Source organism: Micropterus dolomieu, linkage group LG10 (genome assembly GCF_021292245.1).
Source record: "Micropterus dolomieu isolate WLL.071019.BEF.003 ecotype Adirondacks linkage group LG10, ASM2129224v1, whole genome shotgun sequence".
NCBI lineage: Eukaryota > Metazoa > Chordata > Actinopteri > Centrarchiformes > Centrarchidae > Micropterus > Micropterus dolomieu.
Window position 1 is genome coordinate 6,555,521 of NC_060159.1, and position 18,180 is coordinate 6,573,700.

The following is an 18,180-nucleotide window of genomic DNA, read 5'->3' on the forward strand; positions in this document are numbered from 1 at the left end:
TTGTCATTATACAAGCACTGGAACAGATACCCCCCCACACACACAGACACAAACACACATACACAAACGCAGCCCCGGGAGTCCACAAGGCCCCCTGCCAAACACAGCTGAAACCAACAAAAGAAGCATGCACAGAATTTCAGACAGAAGAGGAAGAAGGACAAAGAGGGAGGAGGAGGAGGAGGAAGGAGTCGATGGTGGTAACATCATCATCATGCTAATCTCTGCCTCACAGATTTTTCTAGGAATGCATGGAGGGATTGTGGCAAAGTGGACAGCTGACCTCCTTATTCAAATAAGTCAACTTGATACATTACATAAGATAAAATATGTCACCCGTAACATTTTGTTCCAGACGCAACATGAACAGCAGTTCTATGTAAGCAATAGTAATAAGCTGCTTGCACAGAAAACTTATACAACACATTCTCACTCCCAAGTCGTCACGTGTTGACGCATGGCCAAGGGCACTTGACGTCACTTTTTAACACACTGGGTACCCCTTTAGCATTATTTCTAGACCCGAAGGGCTCCCAGGTCAAGTTAGCAATTATAATTATGCTACGTCTGGTCAGGTTAGCAACGTTAGCACATGGTTAATGTTGTGAAATGCCCACAGATTGGTTAGATTTAGGCAGCATAACTACTGGGTTAGGTTTAGGAAAAGGCTGTGATTTGGTTACGTATGTCATATAAATGATGTATGTACATAGCTTAACTTAGGTAAAGTTAAAGAACACAATGTTGACTATAGGTTTCACACTGGTCTTGACCAAGCGGCCATATGTGACGACTTAGGAGGGAGAAAGGGTTGACCTATGTGGCCATATTTCTGGGGAGGACGGTTTGTAAACAAACGCACACAAGATCCCCCAGTTTGCGAGTATGATTTGATATTTAAAGGTTTCTAAAATTGCCAGGAGATTTCTGACCACAGAAGGCAGGGTTAGCTTATTAGTGTGCCTACCTGTAACTGTAATGCTATACATACCGTTCGAATATCAAAAAGTGCACAATTGTATACAGTTTCCTGTGTTTTCATAAAATGTGAATACATTTGCAGATATTTTGAGATGTTCCTTAAAAACAACATCTAAAAATTTACTCTGTTTAATGTAATTCTTTGTAGATGTCTGCTATGACTTTTCTTATTTATATTTTATATGCATCATATCAATATGACTGGAGAAAGTGTATCCCAGACTGCCTGTTTTTCATCTGTGAAACATCTCCAGACTACGCTCTGCTCCAGACACTCCACAGTGGTCTTAGTAAATGCTTTGGTCACATCATGCCATGACTACTGCGATGCGATCCTGGTAGATATTCTCAAGTAACTATTCACCGACTTTATCTCATCCACAACTCTGCAGCACGGATCATATCATCCTCAAAGTCCACGGAATATGTCACTTCTCAGCTGATTCAATCACTGGATTGGTGTATCACAACAGATTAACTTTAAAATAGTGCTGGGCTATGATTTGATGATGATTCGATTAATCGCATTGTTATGCGCAAAACTGTATAATAAATAATAAAGTAGTGTATTGCGCACCTTTAATTTAAATATACTGCTATATACACAAAAGTGCAATAACGTGGTTTTCAAACACTTTAAACAAATAAGGTGCTTTTTACCAGCAGTATTCCCTTTACACAGTAGCAATAAAATAGGTCTTGTTAATCACAACTTAAACATTAATGTAATCAAATCAAATATTAAACCAAAGCTATTTGCCACTGCCAGAGCATAACCTCTTATCTAGCTTACAAAACAAGCTGCCATCAAAGTCTAGAACACGATCATAACACCATAACAGGCACCTTCTGAACAACAGGGTAATATATATAAATCTGTTTTCTTGTTGTTTCTTTTTCTGAACAGGTATCAGCAGAAACATTTTCTTTTATCAGGGAGCAGCATAAACAGTCTAAGTTCAGTAGCAAGTGTCCCTGTTAGAGTGAGGTGAAGTGGTTGAGCACAAGGCGTAGCCACAAGCCAGCGCATTCCTGTGAAACTGTCGCGGTTGTGCTCACTTCACTATGTCATTTGATCGCTTTTGTTTATCTGCTTCTCCCACACGCTGCACGTGGTCTCCTGAAGCCTCCACCCACTCCTTGTTTGGGTGGGTGATTTGCAGGCTGATCAACATCCCACCCCTCCTGTTACCTGTATGGTTTGACTGTATGTGTATTCAGAGCCAGAGAGCAACAGACCTTCAAAATAATAATAATAATAGGGGAGAGCAGGGTGAGTTGAGCCAGTTTTTACTTGAGGTGTCTTTAAATTGAGGACATGATAGTAATATCTCCAACTAAACATATACATACATATATTTTAGGATGGGGTGCGTCCCTGGGAATAATCAATTTGGATCTAAAATAAACTGTTTTCAAAATATGGCTTTCCAAGTTGAGCTACGGGAGAGGATAGGTTGAGCCACATGGGGGTCTGGGACATCAATGTTATTTCATTGTGCAAACTCAAACACCAGGTCCCAACATTCAATTGCACTTAGTGAAACATTGCAGCTATGTCTCCTTGTTTTTTCATATCAATGTATCGCTTTAAAGTCATCCTGTTTATGGTCATGTCCCGTGCCACCTGATGAATGGACTTCGCATTTTTGAACCTCTCCCACTACTCTGTCTGAAGCCTGCCTGTCTTGTCCATTTATAGGAGCATGACATGATGGTTTCTGGTCTAAAATGCAAAGTAAAAGTACAGTAAAATAGCTGGCTCAACTTCCCCCAGGTCTTTTGGCTAAAAACCCGATCCACTACCATTTTAGCAAAATTGTGCTAACACATACTTAAGATTTACTCAAACCTGTCGGTAGGACTCCTTGAACATAAAAAAATCAGTTTGAACGGCAAAAAACAGTTTTTTGATCTTAAATGTGCTTATCACTTATTCAATGGGCCTCTCTCCATCTCAGGGTGAGTAAAATGGATGACTCTTCAAATATGTGTGGTCACATGACCAATTTTGTCTATGGTTGCCAAGAAACAAGGGGTGGCTCAACTTCCCCACAGGCTCAAATAACCCCGCTCTCCCCTTAGAAAAACGGCATTAAAATGAGATTAAATTATTGTCGGCTTTAATTAATTAATGCATTAATGCGATAATAACGCTTTAACTTGCCCAGCCCTACTTAAAATCTTACTATTAACATTCAAAGCCCTCCACAATATATCCCCTGCTTATCTCAATGACCTCCTTCAGACTTACACTCACACCATCATCACCACCATCACACTACACGCCATCTCCATCTCTGTGGTCATCTACTGGAACTATTAGCCATCAACCTCAGCACAGTGGATACTAGGGCTTTCTCCTACGCTGCACCCAAACTTTGGAACTCTCTTCTCCCTCAAATCCTCATACTAGACTGCTCTATAAAATAAAACGTCTTTTGAAACTAGCGTACTCATAGTATTAACATGCAACATTGATTTTTACTTGATTGCTGATGTTTTATTATTGTTGTTTTACTACTATAATACCATGTTTTCTTATGATGGAAGGTTTTCTTATTACTGCTTCTTGTTTATTCTATACTTAGTATATGTTTTTGTTTATCTGATTACGGTAATCTTGAGGGCAAGTGAAGCTGCCAGTATAAATAAAATGTAATATTAATATGTTATTATTAGATAGTTCATCTGCCAAAGCCCTAAATAAACTTCAATACATCCAAAACTCTGCTGACCGCCTCCTCACCCACATCCGCACCCGTGACCACATCACCCTCATCCTCCAGAATCCCCGCTGGCTCCCTGTTCCCCAACACATTCAGTATAAAATCCTCCTCCTCACCCACAAAGCCCTCCATAACCAGGCTCCTTCCTACCAGACAGCCCAGCGCCACAATACAATGAAAAGCGCTATGGAAATAAAATGTATTATTGTTATTATTATTATTATTATTATTATTATAACACACATTAAGATCCATAAGTCTTCATATGATCATTAGTTGTCTAAAAAATTCCAACCAGCAGCAATGCACATAGTAATCCCACACATTTTAATTCTATTAATTATTGTTTTGTTTTCCCAAAAAATGTTTTCAGTATACTAATAGTGGCATTGTAAACAAAAGCATTTTAGAGTTTTGGCTGCTTAAATCAACTAAATTAATACCTAAAGTGATTGCGGCAGTGCGATATTTTCAATCATCTTGGTCCTGATTATGGAAATGGTTCATTATTCATTGAAATGTTTTAAATGTGTGTGTATGCTGAATAGCTATTGAAATGCTAATCTTCCTGTTAAATCCAGTTGACTCATACAGTACGTTACTGCATTCCCAGAGACGTGGGAAGCTTTCATCTGAGAAACAAGGGAGAAAAGATTCATGAAAATCGATATCTGACTCTGATAATGTCGCTTTGGTCCGCATTGTCAATTCTACAAAAACTTTGTGAACATTCACTGTAATGAGTGTCCCCTGGATTTTTGCATTTAATACATCTCACACAATAGATCACACCACAACAAAACTCACTGAATACGTTTACTTGATTTCTTGTCTCTCTGCAAACAGTAAAAGCACATTATGAGCCATTCCTGTCAGCTCTTTTCAGGACTCACTAAAGTGGTCATTATAATCAGTCCCGCAGTTTTCCAAAGGTGACCTCTGAACACGGTGCCGGTGGACAATATGCTATTTCATCTGACAATGCTGTTAATTTACACTACACCCCATCTAATCTGACAGTACCTTTTAAACCTTTGTCACAACATGTCAGCCGAGCCATGAATAATAATACATCACAAAGAGTTTAGAAAATGAAATAAAGGAAGAGAATCTGGCCTTGGACGCTATTACACTGTCAGATATCATCTGTTTGAGTGAATTAAAAGAGTTAGTGTTGACTGCTGATTACTTTTTTACACACTAAATTTTTTTTTGTGTGTAATAAAACACTCTAACATCTCTGCACTCTAAAAGAACTAACATCTAGCTCTGCAGTTTTCCCCAGCTACCTTTAGTGTCATTTCCCAGCGCCAAACATCGGAAGAACAAAGTTTGCGACTAACTGGTCATAGAATAGAGCCATACTATTCAGCAACCCTCCACTGACTCCCATGGCATGGCTCAGCCCATTCTCTCCTGATCTCACTCACTCCTAATCAATGGTCTACTCAATGGGTGCTTCTCAAGTCTCTTAATTGCATCCACGTTTCTTTCACTTGCGTCTTTTCCTTGGGTCTAAATCCCCATGGAGAGATACAAGGAAACCATGCCAGGAGATCCAACGAAGGTTAAAATCAAGGGCAACTGGACTTGGTTGAAGATACTGGAAGACGTTTTGTCCCTCATCCAAAGGACTTCTTCAGTTCTGACTGACTGGCAGGGAAACTCAGCTATTTAACCTCAGTGGGGTCGTTGGCCCGGGTCATCGATACCGCTGGTTCGTTAGTGTTCCTTGTTGCTGTGACGACAGTCGTTAAGACTACCTGTGGCCAAGACTGAACGACCATCGTTGGTATCTTCACCTGAGGCCAAGAGGTTACGTTTGTTGAGTTTCCTGGGAAACGTCTTCCAGTATCTTCAACCAAGTCCAGTTGCCCTTGATTTTAACCTTCGTTGGATAACTATGACCTGGATGACTGAGAATCTTCATAGACATCATGCCAGGAGAGAAGGAACGAGGAAATATGTTTCTAGAGACATGAGAAGTCCTTTCCTCCGAAGCATCACATGAAGAGACGTCCCTTTCTTTTTATTTACTTTTTATGGAGTTTGTGTCACACATGTGCATTGTGCTCATATTAATAAAGTCTCTCAGTTATCGGCGCAGAGCAGCATGAGTCTCTCTGTAGCTGTCACCTGTTTAACAAACACCTGCATAATCATAGGTTTCTGTATGTCCTGCTCAGAGGCACAGGATCATTTCTACTGGCACAATGCTTATATTCAGCATTCAGTAGCTAACAAACTGTTATTTAGTGGTGGTGGTGGGGGGTATTACACTTATCTCCCACAACTACCTAAACCTCATCAAACCTCAGGCCCCACCTTAACTGCCACAGTACAGATAATCCATCACAGAAATTTCTGGTACCTGATTTAAAATTGTATCCGGAAAGGAATCTGTTCTTGTCTTTGTATTTACACCTGGTATTTTTAATGCGTTCTTCTTATCCTGCATATACCTGCAAGTGAGGAATTTTAAGGTGGAGGGCAAACCTGCCCCGAACTTCCTTTAAGAATTTAAAAAATCATATATTTATGAGTTGTTGAGATAATGGAAACTTTATAAACTTTGTTAAACGCTGTCTACGACAAATTCTTATTTGTCCCCTCTTGTAATTTCAGCAACTGTAATAGCCTACATGAAGTTATATCTTCTTTTGTATTAAAAATATTGTGTCAGTTTGTCCCAGTGTGTTGCAGTACCGACTCGAGTAATGATATGCCTTGTTAACAGCAGATCAGCACACCGCAAACTGTCAAACACAGTTTACTTACTGTATATCATTCATTTCCCATCTTGTTTTAATTTTAGTTTTCTATTGAATAACAGATCTTTTTGTGTTTTCATGGCACAGAATAGACACATAATTCTCATTAGAGTTGACATCTTTTTCAGTGTTCTCGCTTGCTCTATTTTATATTGGCTAAAGACAAATATCTGTAATGTGTTGTGCATGGATGTCAGCACGTTGTAGGCTAGAGATTGTGTTACTTACCTCCAGATGCAGTCAGGCAGATCCCATCACATTCCAAAGCATTTACATGTTCCACCATGAGGGGAACCGTCGGGGCTTGTTCTTTTCTTCTAATTTTCTAACAGTTCTAATTTTATTTTTCCTCAAATTATTTGGTATATTTTATTCTGGCTGCTGCTGCCACTACTGTGTCATACATTAATATGCACATGTCACTAATGGTTTGGCTGTGGGCACGCTGTGATATGTAGGCTTGTTAAATTTTGTTGATCTTGTGTGGTAGGAGGGGTGGCTGTCATCCACCCACTTTCTGCTGAAACGCACACAGCTTGTGTTATGATGCGATTACTTGTTAGAAGGATTTGCAATTTGCTTAATAAATTTGCTGGTTGTTTTGGTGATAACTCTCCCATCCTCTGTGCTGTTGGCTCATTGCATCGGCTGGATTAAGTTAGCATATTTTTGTTTCAGAGCTGGAATTGTCATAATCATTTTTTCACTACTATAGGAGAGGATAAAACTAACAAAAGTTGGGCTGGTAAGCTGATGATACACGGGACAACTTTTTGAGCAATGTTGCTGGGCAATCTTGCTAGTAGCAAGTCCGACTATGTTTTGCACGGATAGCGGCGGTGCGGGGCGGGTGGCGGAGTGGTGGGGGAATGGGATTACGGTAGTAATCTTTACTCATTACCACTGACGACAACGTTGCCCTGCACGATTGCTCTAAAAGTTGCTCTGGAAGAAGCCAAAACTTCCTCCTTGGCTGCGGTCTGAGAACATTTTCTAGTTAAGTAGGCCTGATGTAGTAGCCTATGTAGATTTATCATTATGGATTTAGACCTGTCTGTTCACACTGATATAGGCTAAGGTAATAAAAACGTATTTCATTCATATTAAACAGTGATATGGCAATTATTTTTGAAAGTCCGGCCCCCATATTGTCTGGTTAAAACAATTTGTGCCCTTGAACAAATGTTGGTTGGCATTAGCATCTTGCTGGTAACTATAGTTATTTATCCCATTAAAGTGACCACCTGTTCGAATGTAAATAGGGATATGACTTCATATACAGTCCAGTTTTTCCCACTTTCCCAGTCCAGTGAGGCCTGCCAGAGTCTTATCTTTTCCACCACAGTTTCCTAATGAAGCAAAACATTCTCAAACTTCTCATTTGAGAATGACATAAAATGTCAATGTCGCCATTGATTTGGCAAAGTATCTGTCAAACAAACGAAAGCACAATATGACTTTGTTCCCTTATCTAATCACAAAAGACTGCAATTTAATTAAATAAGTATAACAATATATTATAATATATATAAGATATTAAATCAATACAAATAAGTTATTTTAGGAGGTTAAAAAAGTAATAAGTAATGTTTACTCTGAGTAAATTTTAAATGAGCTACTTTTTACTTCTTCTTGAGTTGATTTTTATACTAATTTTACTTGTACTTAAGTAAAAGTTCATCAAAATAATAGTACTTTTAATTAAGTAGAATATTTTTGTACTCTTTCCACCTCTGCATGTTTACTCCTTGTTTTGCTGCCCCCAAATGGCCAAGAAAATCAGTGAGACCATTTTAAAATTGAACTTTGATTATATTGGTAAATGAAAAACAGAGCGCGCTTTAGTCACAAACTAGCAAACTATAGAAAACTACAGTTTTAACCACCTCCTTCCTGACACCTATTTCTAGGAAAAACGGAACCCACAAACTTTGTTTTTCAAAGTCAAACGACCCTAATCTGAGTCCTTATGCCCTTACATTAGTCTCAAGGCAAATATGTACAGAGCAACTGTACATGGATTTTTATTTTAAAACTTAATTAACAAAAAGTATCAGTTACCCAGGCCTCTTGATATGGCTCCTGCTTGCACTAAAACTTCCTTCCTTCATCCTCCCTCTCATCCTCCCTGTCAGGTTTTGAGCTATGTTCCATTGTAACAATATAATCCTGTAATGTGATCAGAGGCTGTTCATTTTTAATTACAATTTAGGAGAGCTCTGGTTCAAGCCATGACATCACCTTTCTTCAAAGTGCTCTCTGAAGACTTCACAGAGGAGGGGAACTGGGTCTCCCCAAACTAGCTAAACAAAACCCCTCAGAATGGATTAGATGACACCAAGAAGCAATCTGGCGTTGATCAAGTGAATTCCATCAAAAGTTTGCAACAATGGACACACACACACACACACACACACACACACTTGGAGACTTGCTGTGTATTTTTAAACCCAGACCCAAAAAGCAAACCTGGCTTTGTGAAAGGTTGTGCGACAGGAAACACTTGATCACAGACCTTTCTTTCATTTTTCCTCTCTTCTTTTCTTCTTCCCTTCAAATAAACAATGGCGGTAGGGTAATGAGGCCCCTGGGTTTTCTGAGGACATGAGATGAGAAGGAGACCTGGCCACACAGAACGTATAAAACAGCGAGAGATGAGGAGAAGCAAGGGGCCCAGCCGCCTCATTAGGGAACCATGAACGATGGTGGCAACTATTCATTTCGCCTGCTAACGACTGCCCCCTGCCACACACACACACACACACACACACACACACACACACACACACGTGAGCACATAAATACAGACACACTTATAGCATGGGCTAGTAGACACATACAAACATGTCAAAACTCAGAGGAGACATTCAAGCACAGTGTGACACAGTTAGAGATTATAATTCTTTTTTAATGGTCGGCAAAGAGAGAAAGAGACAGAGAGAGGGACAAATTAAGAAAGTAAGAGGTGCCTGGGGGCCCACAGTGCCACAGAGTATACTTTATAGCTTAAATGAATAATGTGGTTTTCAAAGAGACAATTATAATACACTTTACACTACAATTGTTTAAAATTTGTAAAGAAAATTTTAACATAAATTACATAATTTTTTTTTAATATTTAAAAATAAAGGCCTTTATTACTGGTACATAATATGTGTACTATAGCCAAAATGAACTGATTATGACATGGCACCATGACAAAGCTTGTCAGCTTTAAACACAAGCTTGTACCCATTGTTGGTTCCACGTTTACTGAATATTCATGCTATTAAGAATTAAATCCCCTACTTAAATCCCTACTAAATTCTGACTAAAATACAAACTATTTAACTACTGAACTACACTGAATGATCCATAAATGCGATAATATGTGTTCATAGACCATCCTTGCCTGGTACATGCCCATTTCTTTCAAACTGAATGTCTTTAGTTTATAATGGAGGCTTGCTGTAAAATAAATATTATAAGTTTGAAGCCCAAACCAAGATCATCAGGGTTACTTTCAAAACTAAACAAAGCACACCCAGAGCACAGAAGACATTATACAACTGTCTTCACACACTAAGTACTCCTCAAGATGTATAAAACCAACAGTGCATTACTTTGTCTCTCAATACACTGTGACTTCTCTACACAGTCTGTGTATCTCAGCCCTTACCCCACTGGTTCCTAGTGAAGCCATACATTTTAGAACGGCTAAATAATGTCCTAAAACAGCTCGCCACTGAGGTTTTTAGCAAACCTTACTCAAACAAGAGGAACATGCATTTGTTCAGGAACTATTGTCAGTGGTGTATTATTTTACACATATGGTATGTGGGATAGACTCAAAATAAACTACTGTGTGTGTGTGTGTGTGTGTGTGTGCGTTTTCACGTAAACAAAGGAACATGTCACCCAGTGGAACAGTTTGACTCACTGATGTGTTTTAATAGTTTTTGGACAACAATGTCTACGGCACAGAGGAATAAGATTTATCATGCACTGGATACTTGTTAGTAGGACCAGTTCATTGTTTTTTTTTGTAATGGGATTTATTGGCAATAACATAAAACAACATCAACAGACTAATCATATAAAGTGTGTGTGTGTAGGATCTTTATATGTCTAACTTTGCCACCCCCCGTAGGTGTACCCAGCGCTGCTGTGAATGGGCAGATAACAACACACAGACTGCAAACTTTTTCACCAGGATTGCCTCATTTTAAGTACAAATGTACATGTCAAAATAATTTAAAAGATACTTCAAACACATAAAAAATATACATAAGGAGTATGTAAACTTGCACATGAAAAAACTATACATGGTTACAGTAACTTGAACAGATGTGTTGCATATAGGGTTTCTAGCTGAAGCATATTTGCAACCCTTGTCCCTGGCTTTAAACACTCTTTAGAGTGTAAGTCTTGAGAGATCAATTTTCAAAAATGTGGACCTTTGCAGTGACTTTACTCATCTCTGACAAATCCAATATCAGGGCATGTTCGCTGCTGTGAATGAGGGTTCTGATTTGCCCCACTTAAAGGTGGGAGTGCCATGACTTTTGTGCAACTGTTAAAATGACCGAGCGCAGATACATTCATAAAACAATAAGCAGATTATTGGGATAAACCTGTGCGAGACAGAAATGGATTGGGAGCTTGGCAACAGGCGGCACAAGGCTTTTTTGTGTTTGCCTACTGACCTTAACCACTTACACACACATAAAGACACACACCCCACATACCTGTTCAAACTGGGTGTTTGAACAGGGAGTATTAGCCTTGGTAAACAGGGGTGTGCATTCATCAAACGGCAGTCTTGTTTCATTTCCCCCGTCTTGAGGAGGACCAGAACAGGTCAGGAGGAGTGATACCATTTCACCTGAGCTCCTGCATGTTTAATCTCCTGCTTTCCATCCCTCCGTCTCCTCTCCCGCACCTCCAGCTCTCTCCTCCTCCTTGCATTGTTCGTTGACACATTGCGCACCTCTACCTCTCTCTAGTCATCCTTCCTGCCTCTTCACCTCAAATTCTTACCTTCACTTCATCGATCCATCCCTCTAAAACTCCCCGGCCCCTCCCTCTTCCTCCATCAATCCATCTGCCCCTCACTCTTCTTCTGCCTCCATCTCTCCTAAAGACAAACACTCCACAGGTCGGACTCTCTCCTCCCTCCATATCCTCCTCCCTCTCCCCACAGACGGTGTGTTTGCTCAGGGATTAGGCTGGGCTTTGTGCCGTTGAGGAAGGAAGGAACTAATCAGACTCTTATTTGTCGTTGCATTCTGTGTCTTATGGTGAGACAGGAACCTGACCCGCTGGAGTCTGTCTCACACACACATGCACACATGGCGAGCGGGCTGAGCAGAGTGAAAACTGAGAACTGGCCAGAGGGAAACACACATATGTCCTCTCACACACGCCAGCCAGACGCAACCCGACACTCCGCCTGACTGCTGGGGAGTGAGCGTGGGCGTACATTCGCCCCTGGACTGCTCTGTTCGCTGCTGTTTGTGTGTGCACACGCGTGTTCAGCACTGCCTCGTCGCTCTGTTTCTGTCTTTGTTCCCAGGGCAGGCCGGTTTTCTGATTGGCTGGCTGATGTGTGTGATTTGGGTCTGTGTCTTTGCTCATCAGTGGCGGCTCTGATTTGAAAAATTCTGTTTTCCCTGCTGTCGGCAGGCGCGCGAGGTCACGACACGCCGATGGGAGGCAGCTGCACAGCCGAGCCCGCTCGTACAGCCCGCCCTGTCTGCGCACGTGTGTTTGCCCAGAAGTCGTCGTGTTTCCAGACGTTTGTACAGCAACTGAAGTTTATATGCATACAAACCAGGACTTCAGACACACACAAACACACTCTCACCACATTCAGCAATCAGCAGGCTGATTAGTCATTGCTCACATCTCACCACTTGTCTGCTCCATAATTCATGGATGTACCAGATGGGCTTGGCTTGGATCAAGTTCTCTCAAGGTCTTCATGTTAGACAAGCCAGCTCTTTTTTCAGGTAAATCAGGTATGGTAGCATGAAACCAGGCTACAACAGGTGTCTCGACGACCTATTCTTTTTTCCAGACACATGCCCTAGTGTGTTTGAGAGTGTATGAAGAGCAGATGCCCCTGTCGTTGTTAACACAAATTATTAATGCATTTTCTAAACAGGCGACGGTGTGAGGGGAAAGAATTAATCGTAGCTCCATTGATCCAGTTTGTACAAAATGTTTACAAGCTGCACTGCGTCTCTGAAGAGTCCCACACTACTCTCATCGTAACATCGTCTCTCTCCCACCCTCTGATTGTGCCTAAATACAGGGTAGGTTTGGATGTGTGTTTGTTTTATCCTCATATTTTCAAAAAAGATGCTCTAAATTAAAAACTTGCATGGACTTGAAATTCATCTATTGCAGTTACACATTACACTTCCATAAGGTTTTAGGGCCTCACAAGGGACAGGTTAAATGAGAAAAAGTCCAAATTCATGGATCGAAAAACAAGATATGCAGGTTTAAAAGTCTGTAGTCTCCAAGGCCAAGCCAAGATGACCCTGATGACATCACTATGACATCATCAGGTCTATTTTCTCAGACTTGACAAAGCTCCTCAACAACCACAGAAGACATCCAACTGTTTTCCTAACCTAGTACTCCCCATGATGGATAAACTGTGTAGTGCCATTTTATAGAAAGACTGCTGGATTCACAAAAAGCACAGTGGATTCCAACGGCAGCTGAGTTTCAAGGTGAATCAAAGTAAAAAGCTCTCACTTCTGTACTGCAGATCTTAACTTTCCATCCTTATGCTCAGTATGTTACTTATGTGTCGCTTGTTTGCATTTTTGTTAGTTCATAACCAAGCGTACTTGACAAAAGTGAGCTAGCAACACACAGAAGCTGTAGCCATATTTGGCTTTAGCCTAGTGGTTTAAAGGCGCTGATCAGTGCTTTGCTCAGTTTGGGTCCGATTGGGGCTCTTGTTACATGTCATCCGTCATCTCTCACTTCCCTCATTTCATGTCACCTCTCCGCTGTCAAACATCAGTTGTTGTCGCCAGGCCTTCGAATATGACCGTTCTTTAGATGTTGGAGAACATTGCTTTACACTGTATGGATCCCTCCAGTTGGGTAAGGTCATTTCAAGAACAATACTAATGCATCCACATATACCGATATACTGACTTCTGACTAGTAGTAAAACTAATTCTTCCTCTGTTAATATGTGCACTATGTACAAGAATAACAATTCACGGTAGATTATGAAAAGTAGTTCGGGAAACGATTACTTGGTCAAACACAAAGCTCCCATTTCATGCTTCTCACCCTACACTGTTGTGCTCAGGCTGCGGGGAGCGTGTAGGTCCCACCAGCTGGCTCTTTTTCTCTCGGGCAAACTCGCCATTTCTCATGTTGAGTTTTTGTCATGGATGGAGTAAGGCTGAGTTGGCCCGTGGCGCTCCTAATGAGAGCAAAACTCCCTGGGCTGCTGCCACCCAAACGGACCCAGAGAAGCAGCCCTCACACACACACACACACACACACACACACTGACACAAACACACACTGGCAACCGCACAGTACTGTACACACATCCATTTAGTTTCTCCTGACAATCATGTGCTGTAATGATTTTCTCAGGGATGATCAATGCTCAAGGGTGGGATCTAATCATGGAGAGCAATGGGACCAGACTGCATCAGCTGATCATCGCCTCGGGACACGGAGTCACTTCCACTGAATAAATGGAATACATAGAAAAGCTTTATTAAAAGGAATACATGCTGTATGATGCATTGGTTGCTGGATGTCTGCCTTGCCTTGCCCATGCATTCACCAAGTAACTCAAAAAAAAGTATCTTGATTTAAAATATCTATGACAGAAGTATTTTTGAAAAATCCAACTTCCCTAATTAATATGTGACATACACACACATAGAGGCATGCAACGGCCACCAGTAAGCCAGAGTGAGAGCACAGCTTGAGTTTGCCCATGGAAAGAGTGGCATCATCCCATTGGTCCTAATATAAAGTAGAGACAGCATGGCGATGTGGCCGAGTGGCTGCAGGGACCAGATGGAGGGTTGGAGACAAAAATGCGAAACCTTCCAAAATTGATCGTCACGGGGCAACTAATCTGTGTATCCAAGGGAAGTGGGGTGTTAACATGGCGTGTATCTCCAAATCCAACACATGGGGTTATACAGAGCCTTTAATAAACAGCTAATAAAAAGAGGAGCTAATGTGTCCAGCTGCCCCCTCACCGGTCCACTTCCCGTCATCATTAGCGAACAAACTTCGACGTTTCCTTGCCAGACTGAACTTGCCATTCTTTTGAAATACAGCTTTCAAAGCTAACTAAATCAAACACAACTCCTTTTTGCCAAATATGTCACACACATATTTGCCCCGGGTTTGATCATTTGCGGAGAGCTGCGTGCCTCTGAGGACATGCGGGTACCAAAAATGCTATAGAATATGACATTTGGCAATCCTGAGCCAGTGAAGGCATGTTGTGACTCATAGTTCCCATTCCTGACAGCTTTTTCTGCTTGATTTATGACCTTGAGGTGAAACAGAGTTCCCCGGTCCACCTCAGAGTGAACGAACTAATGAACCAGATGCATTATTTATTATTGAAAAGGCAAAGCTCAGAACAAAAGCTGAGTCTGGGGTAAAAAACACTGAAACATTCCAAAAGCAGAAAGAAGGAATGCTTTTTCTTCCTTCCCTTGATATTTTGCACGTCAACCTGAAGCTTGTGCCAAGTATAATATTTGTTGGATAAAAGATTGCTGCAGTGTACTTGGTAATGTGAGTAGATGGGGACTGCATTTCTTATGCTCTAATTCAGGAATCAAAGCGATTGTTGCTTATCTTGATCAGTGGTGGGCTGGCATGCTAGCTGTGAGAGCCAGTGGGAAAGATTAGATCTTAATTGTCAGATATTACAGTGAGATGGTAACCAGAGAGACTGGAAAAGACACTACTGTGCCTTGTAATAATCCTTCGTGGTGTTGACGCTGAGATCCAAGTTAAAAAAAAAATAAACCAAGCACTGGGGCTTGTGTCATTCCTTCTCGAGTTTCGTTAATGAGAAAGGACTTACTCCTGTACTATTATCTTACTTCTGCCAAGACATTCACCAAGCTTTGGCACAAATATTTCAACCCTTCTTTCCGCTGTTTGAAAGTTAAGAATCTGAGGCTTTAAAGGGAAATGTGTGCATCAGTGAGCCGAGGTTTGACTGATAATCCATGGAGTGCACAATAAATAAAAAAAAAATTCTTCTTGGGAATTTTGATTAAAATGGAGATGTCAGTTTAACTTGAAAGAAATTTAGGTGAGACCAGAGTCTGACTTTTCTTGCATCTGTTTTATATAACAATTGTGCATAATTCTTGTGACAAGAGCATGTAAAATTTGTACAAAACAAATCTAGTAACTTACTGCACTTGTTTGGTTATCTGTGGGCTGAGAAGTAGCTATAGGCAGCAAGCTATCCAGTAAAGCTAGCTGATGAAGGCTAGCCTTAGCTAAAACTAAATGCTGATTGTTATGTTGTTATGCTGTTATCTGTAGCTAAAAGTATCCATTTTAATGATATTAGTGAGTCAGTTTATTATTCCTCACAACTAAATCAGACAGCAGCTAAAGCTTCATGATGGAAAAGAAACCTAAGCTAATCCTGTTAAAACTAGCTTTTCAGAGTAATGTTAGCCATTGTAAGTGAACAGACACCTACCTAAAAAAACTGAGATACATTCCTACAATCTATAGACTAAAAATATTCACAATAAAGTTTATTTTCTTAACAAGTTGGACAAGAAAGGTAAAATAACACAGTCTTATCTTATCTTTAGCTTTAATCGGCCCATTACAACCTTTTTTAATCTGACAATGCAATTTTTTGGCCAACCTGAATATTTCTCAACGGGTGCCCCAGTAGTGTTCTTTTCCTTTGTAGTTAAGTACTGTGGCTCCCAAAGTTCTTGGCTTTTGATCTTTTCAAACGATCAAAATTTAACTCAAGTGTGGATTTCTGTGACATGGTTTTATAAGAAAAGACCGATTTTTGCAAGTCCTCCAAACTAAATGACAAAATAGGTTGTTTGTTCATGCCTACCAAAACAACACATATGAGCGTCAGCCACAGGCGACCAGACCTTAACTACGTTATTTAAGTCACGTGATGCAAGTCGCATGACATTAAACGCATTGTTAACATTGTGAAATGGTCGCAGTTTGGTTAGGTTTAGGCAGCATAACTACTTGGTTAGGTTTAGGGAAATGTCGTGGTTTGGGTTAAAATGGGTGGGTTACGTTAATCGCGTGACGTGTATCACGTGAATTCACAGATGTGACTGAACTCAAATTAGTCATGTTACGAAGTCGTGTAAGTCAGGTGACAAAAGTCAGTAACACTATTTAACTTAAAGCACAAAATAACTAACCATTTACTTGGTTTCAACTGGGACTCAAACGCTTTTCTCCTGTGTAAAATACCTAGGTTTGACCCATCCATCCACCCCTCCACCTCCTTACGCGGACTTTCTTGCTATATAATACGTCGCCCTACTTCCTCCTTTGCTACCATTGTACGGCAACTAGAGGCCGCTGCCACTATTAACGTAAATATGGATCATATAGCTGGACAAACAACCTATTTGGTCGTTTTTCTGTGGAGGACAGGCTGCCATGACATACACTAATTACGATTCAAATGAATGACAGCATGGATGGAGCTGGCAGAATGACAAGAACTTATCTGTTTTTGCGAAGATATACAATAGAAATCAAGATAGAAACAACCAAAAGAAGGACACATAAGCAAACCCTAAATTAAAGACAATATTACAGTTTTACTAAGATACATACTGTAGTAAACACAGGAAATAAGGAATAAGTTAACACAGCCAAGGGTCTCACCCTTGATATTTTTGCTTATCTTTGTTTTTCTTTCATGTGATAAGTCAGTTCCTCTGGCCTACAAGCTGTTGTTCTTGCGATAAATGGCATCAATCATAGCAGCATTTAGCACTCCCTTCACATTAATAACGTTTTTAGTTATTTAAACTCTTTATTGGTTTGACAGCAGTTATGAAAACATGTAGATGTCCATATATATGTGTGGGTGTGAGACAAACCACACACAAAAACCAGTATGGATGCCCTTTTCTGCCAGGAAAAGAACAAGAGATAAAATTATTATTATTATGATTATTATTATTATTATTATTATTAAAAATAAAAAGTAAACACAATAAGTCTTTTTTTATTTTAATCTTGCCTAACTTTAATGTAAATGTTTTTATTTTCTTTGTGGAAATGGGATTCCATAACTGAGAAATATTCTTGAATAAAAAAATATATTTTAATTTGACTTAAAAATAAAATGAAGAAATGGTTAGTAAAAATTATTTTTATTTATTTTTATAAGTATTTTTATTATGCTTAATTTTCTTGACAGAAATGAGCTGCGGTAGAAATATTCTTGAATTAATTTGATTATTTAAATTGGAGTTAACAAATAAAAAATAAATAGAAATTAGCTTCCCGCCAATTAAGAGATATTCTGGAATGTATTATTTAGTACTTTAATTTGAATTAATAAATCAAGATTATGTGATAGTGAGATAAAATTAGTATGAATATTTTTATTTTCCTCATGCTCCACTTTTCATGTTAATTTTTTCATTTTATTGGCAGAAATGGGCTTCTCTAAC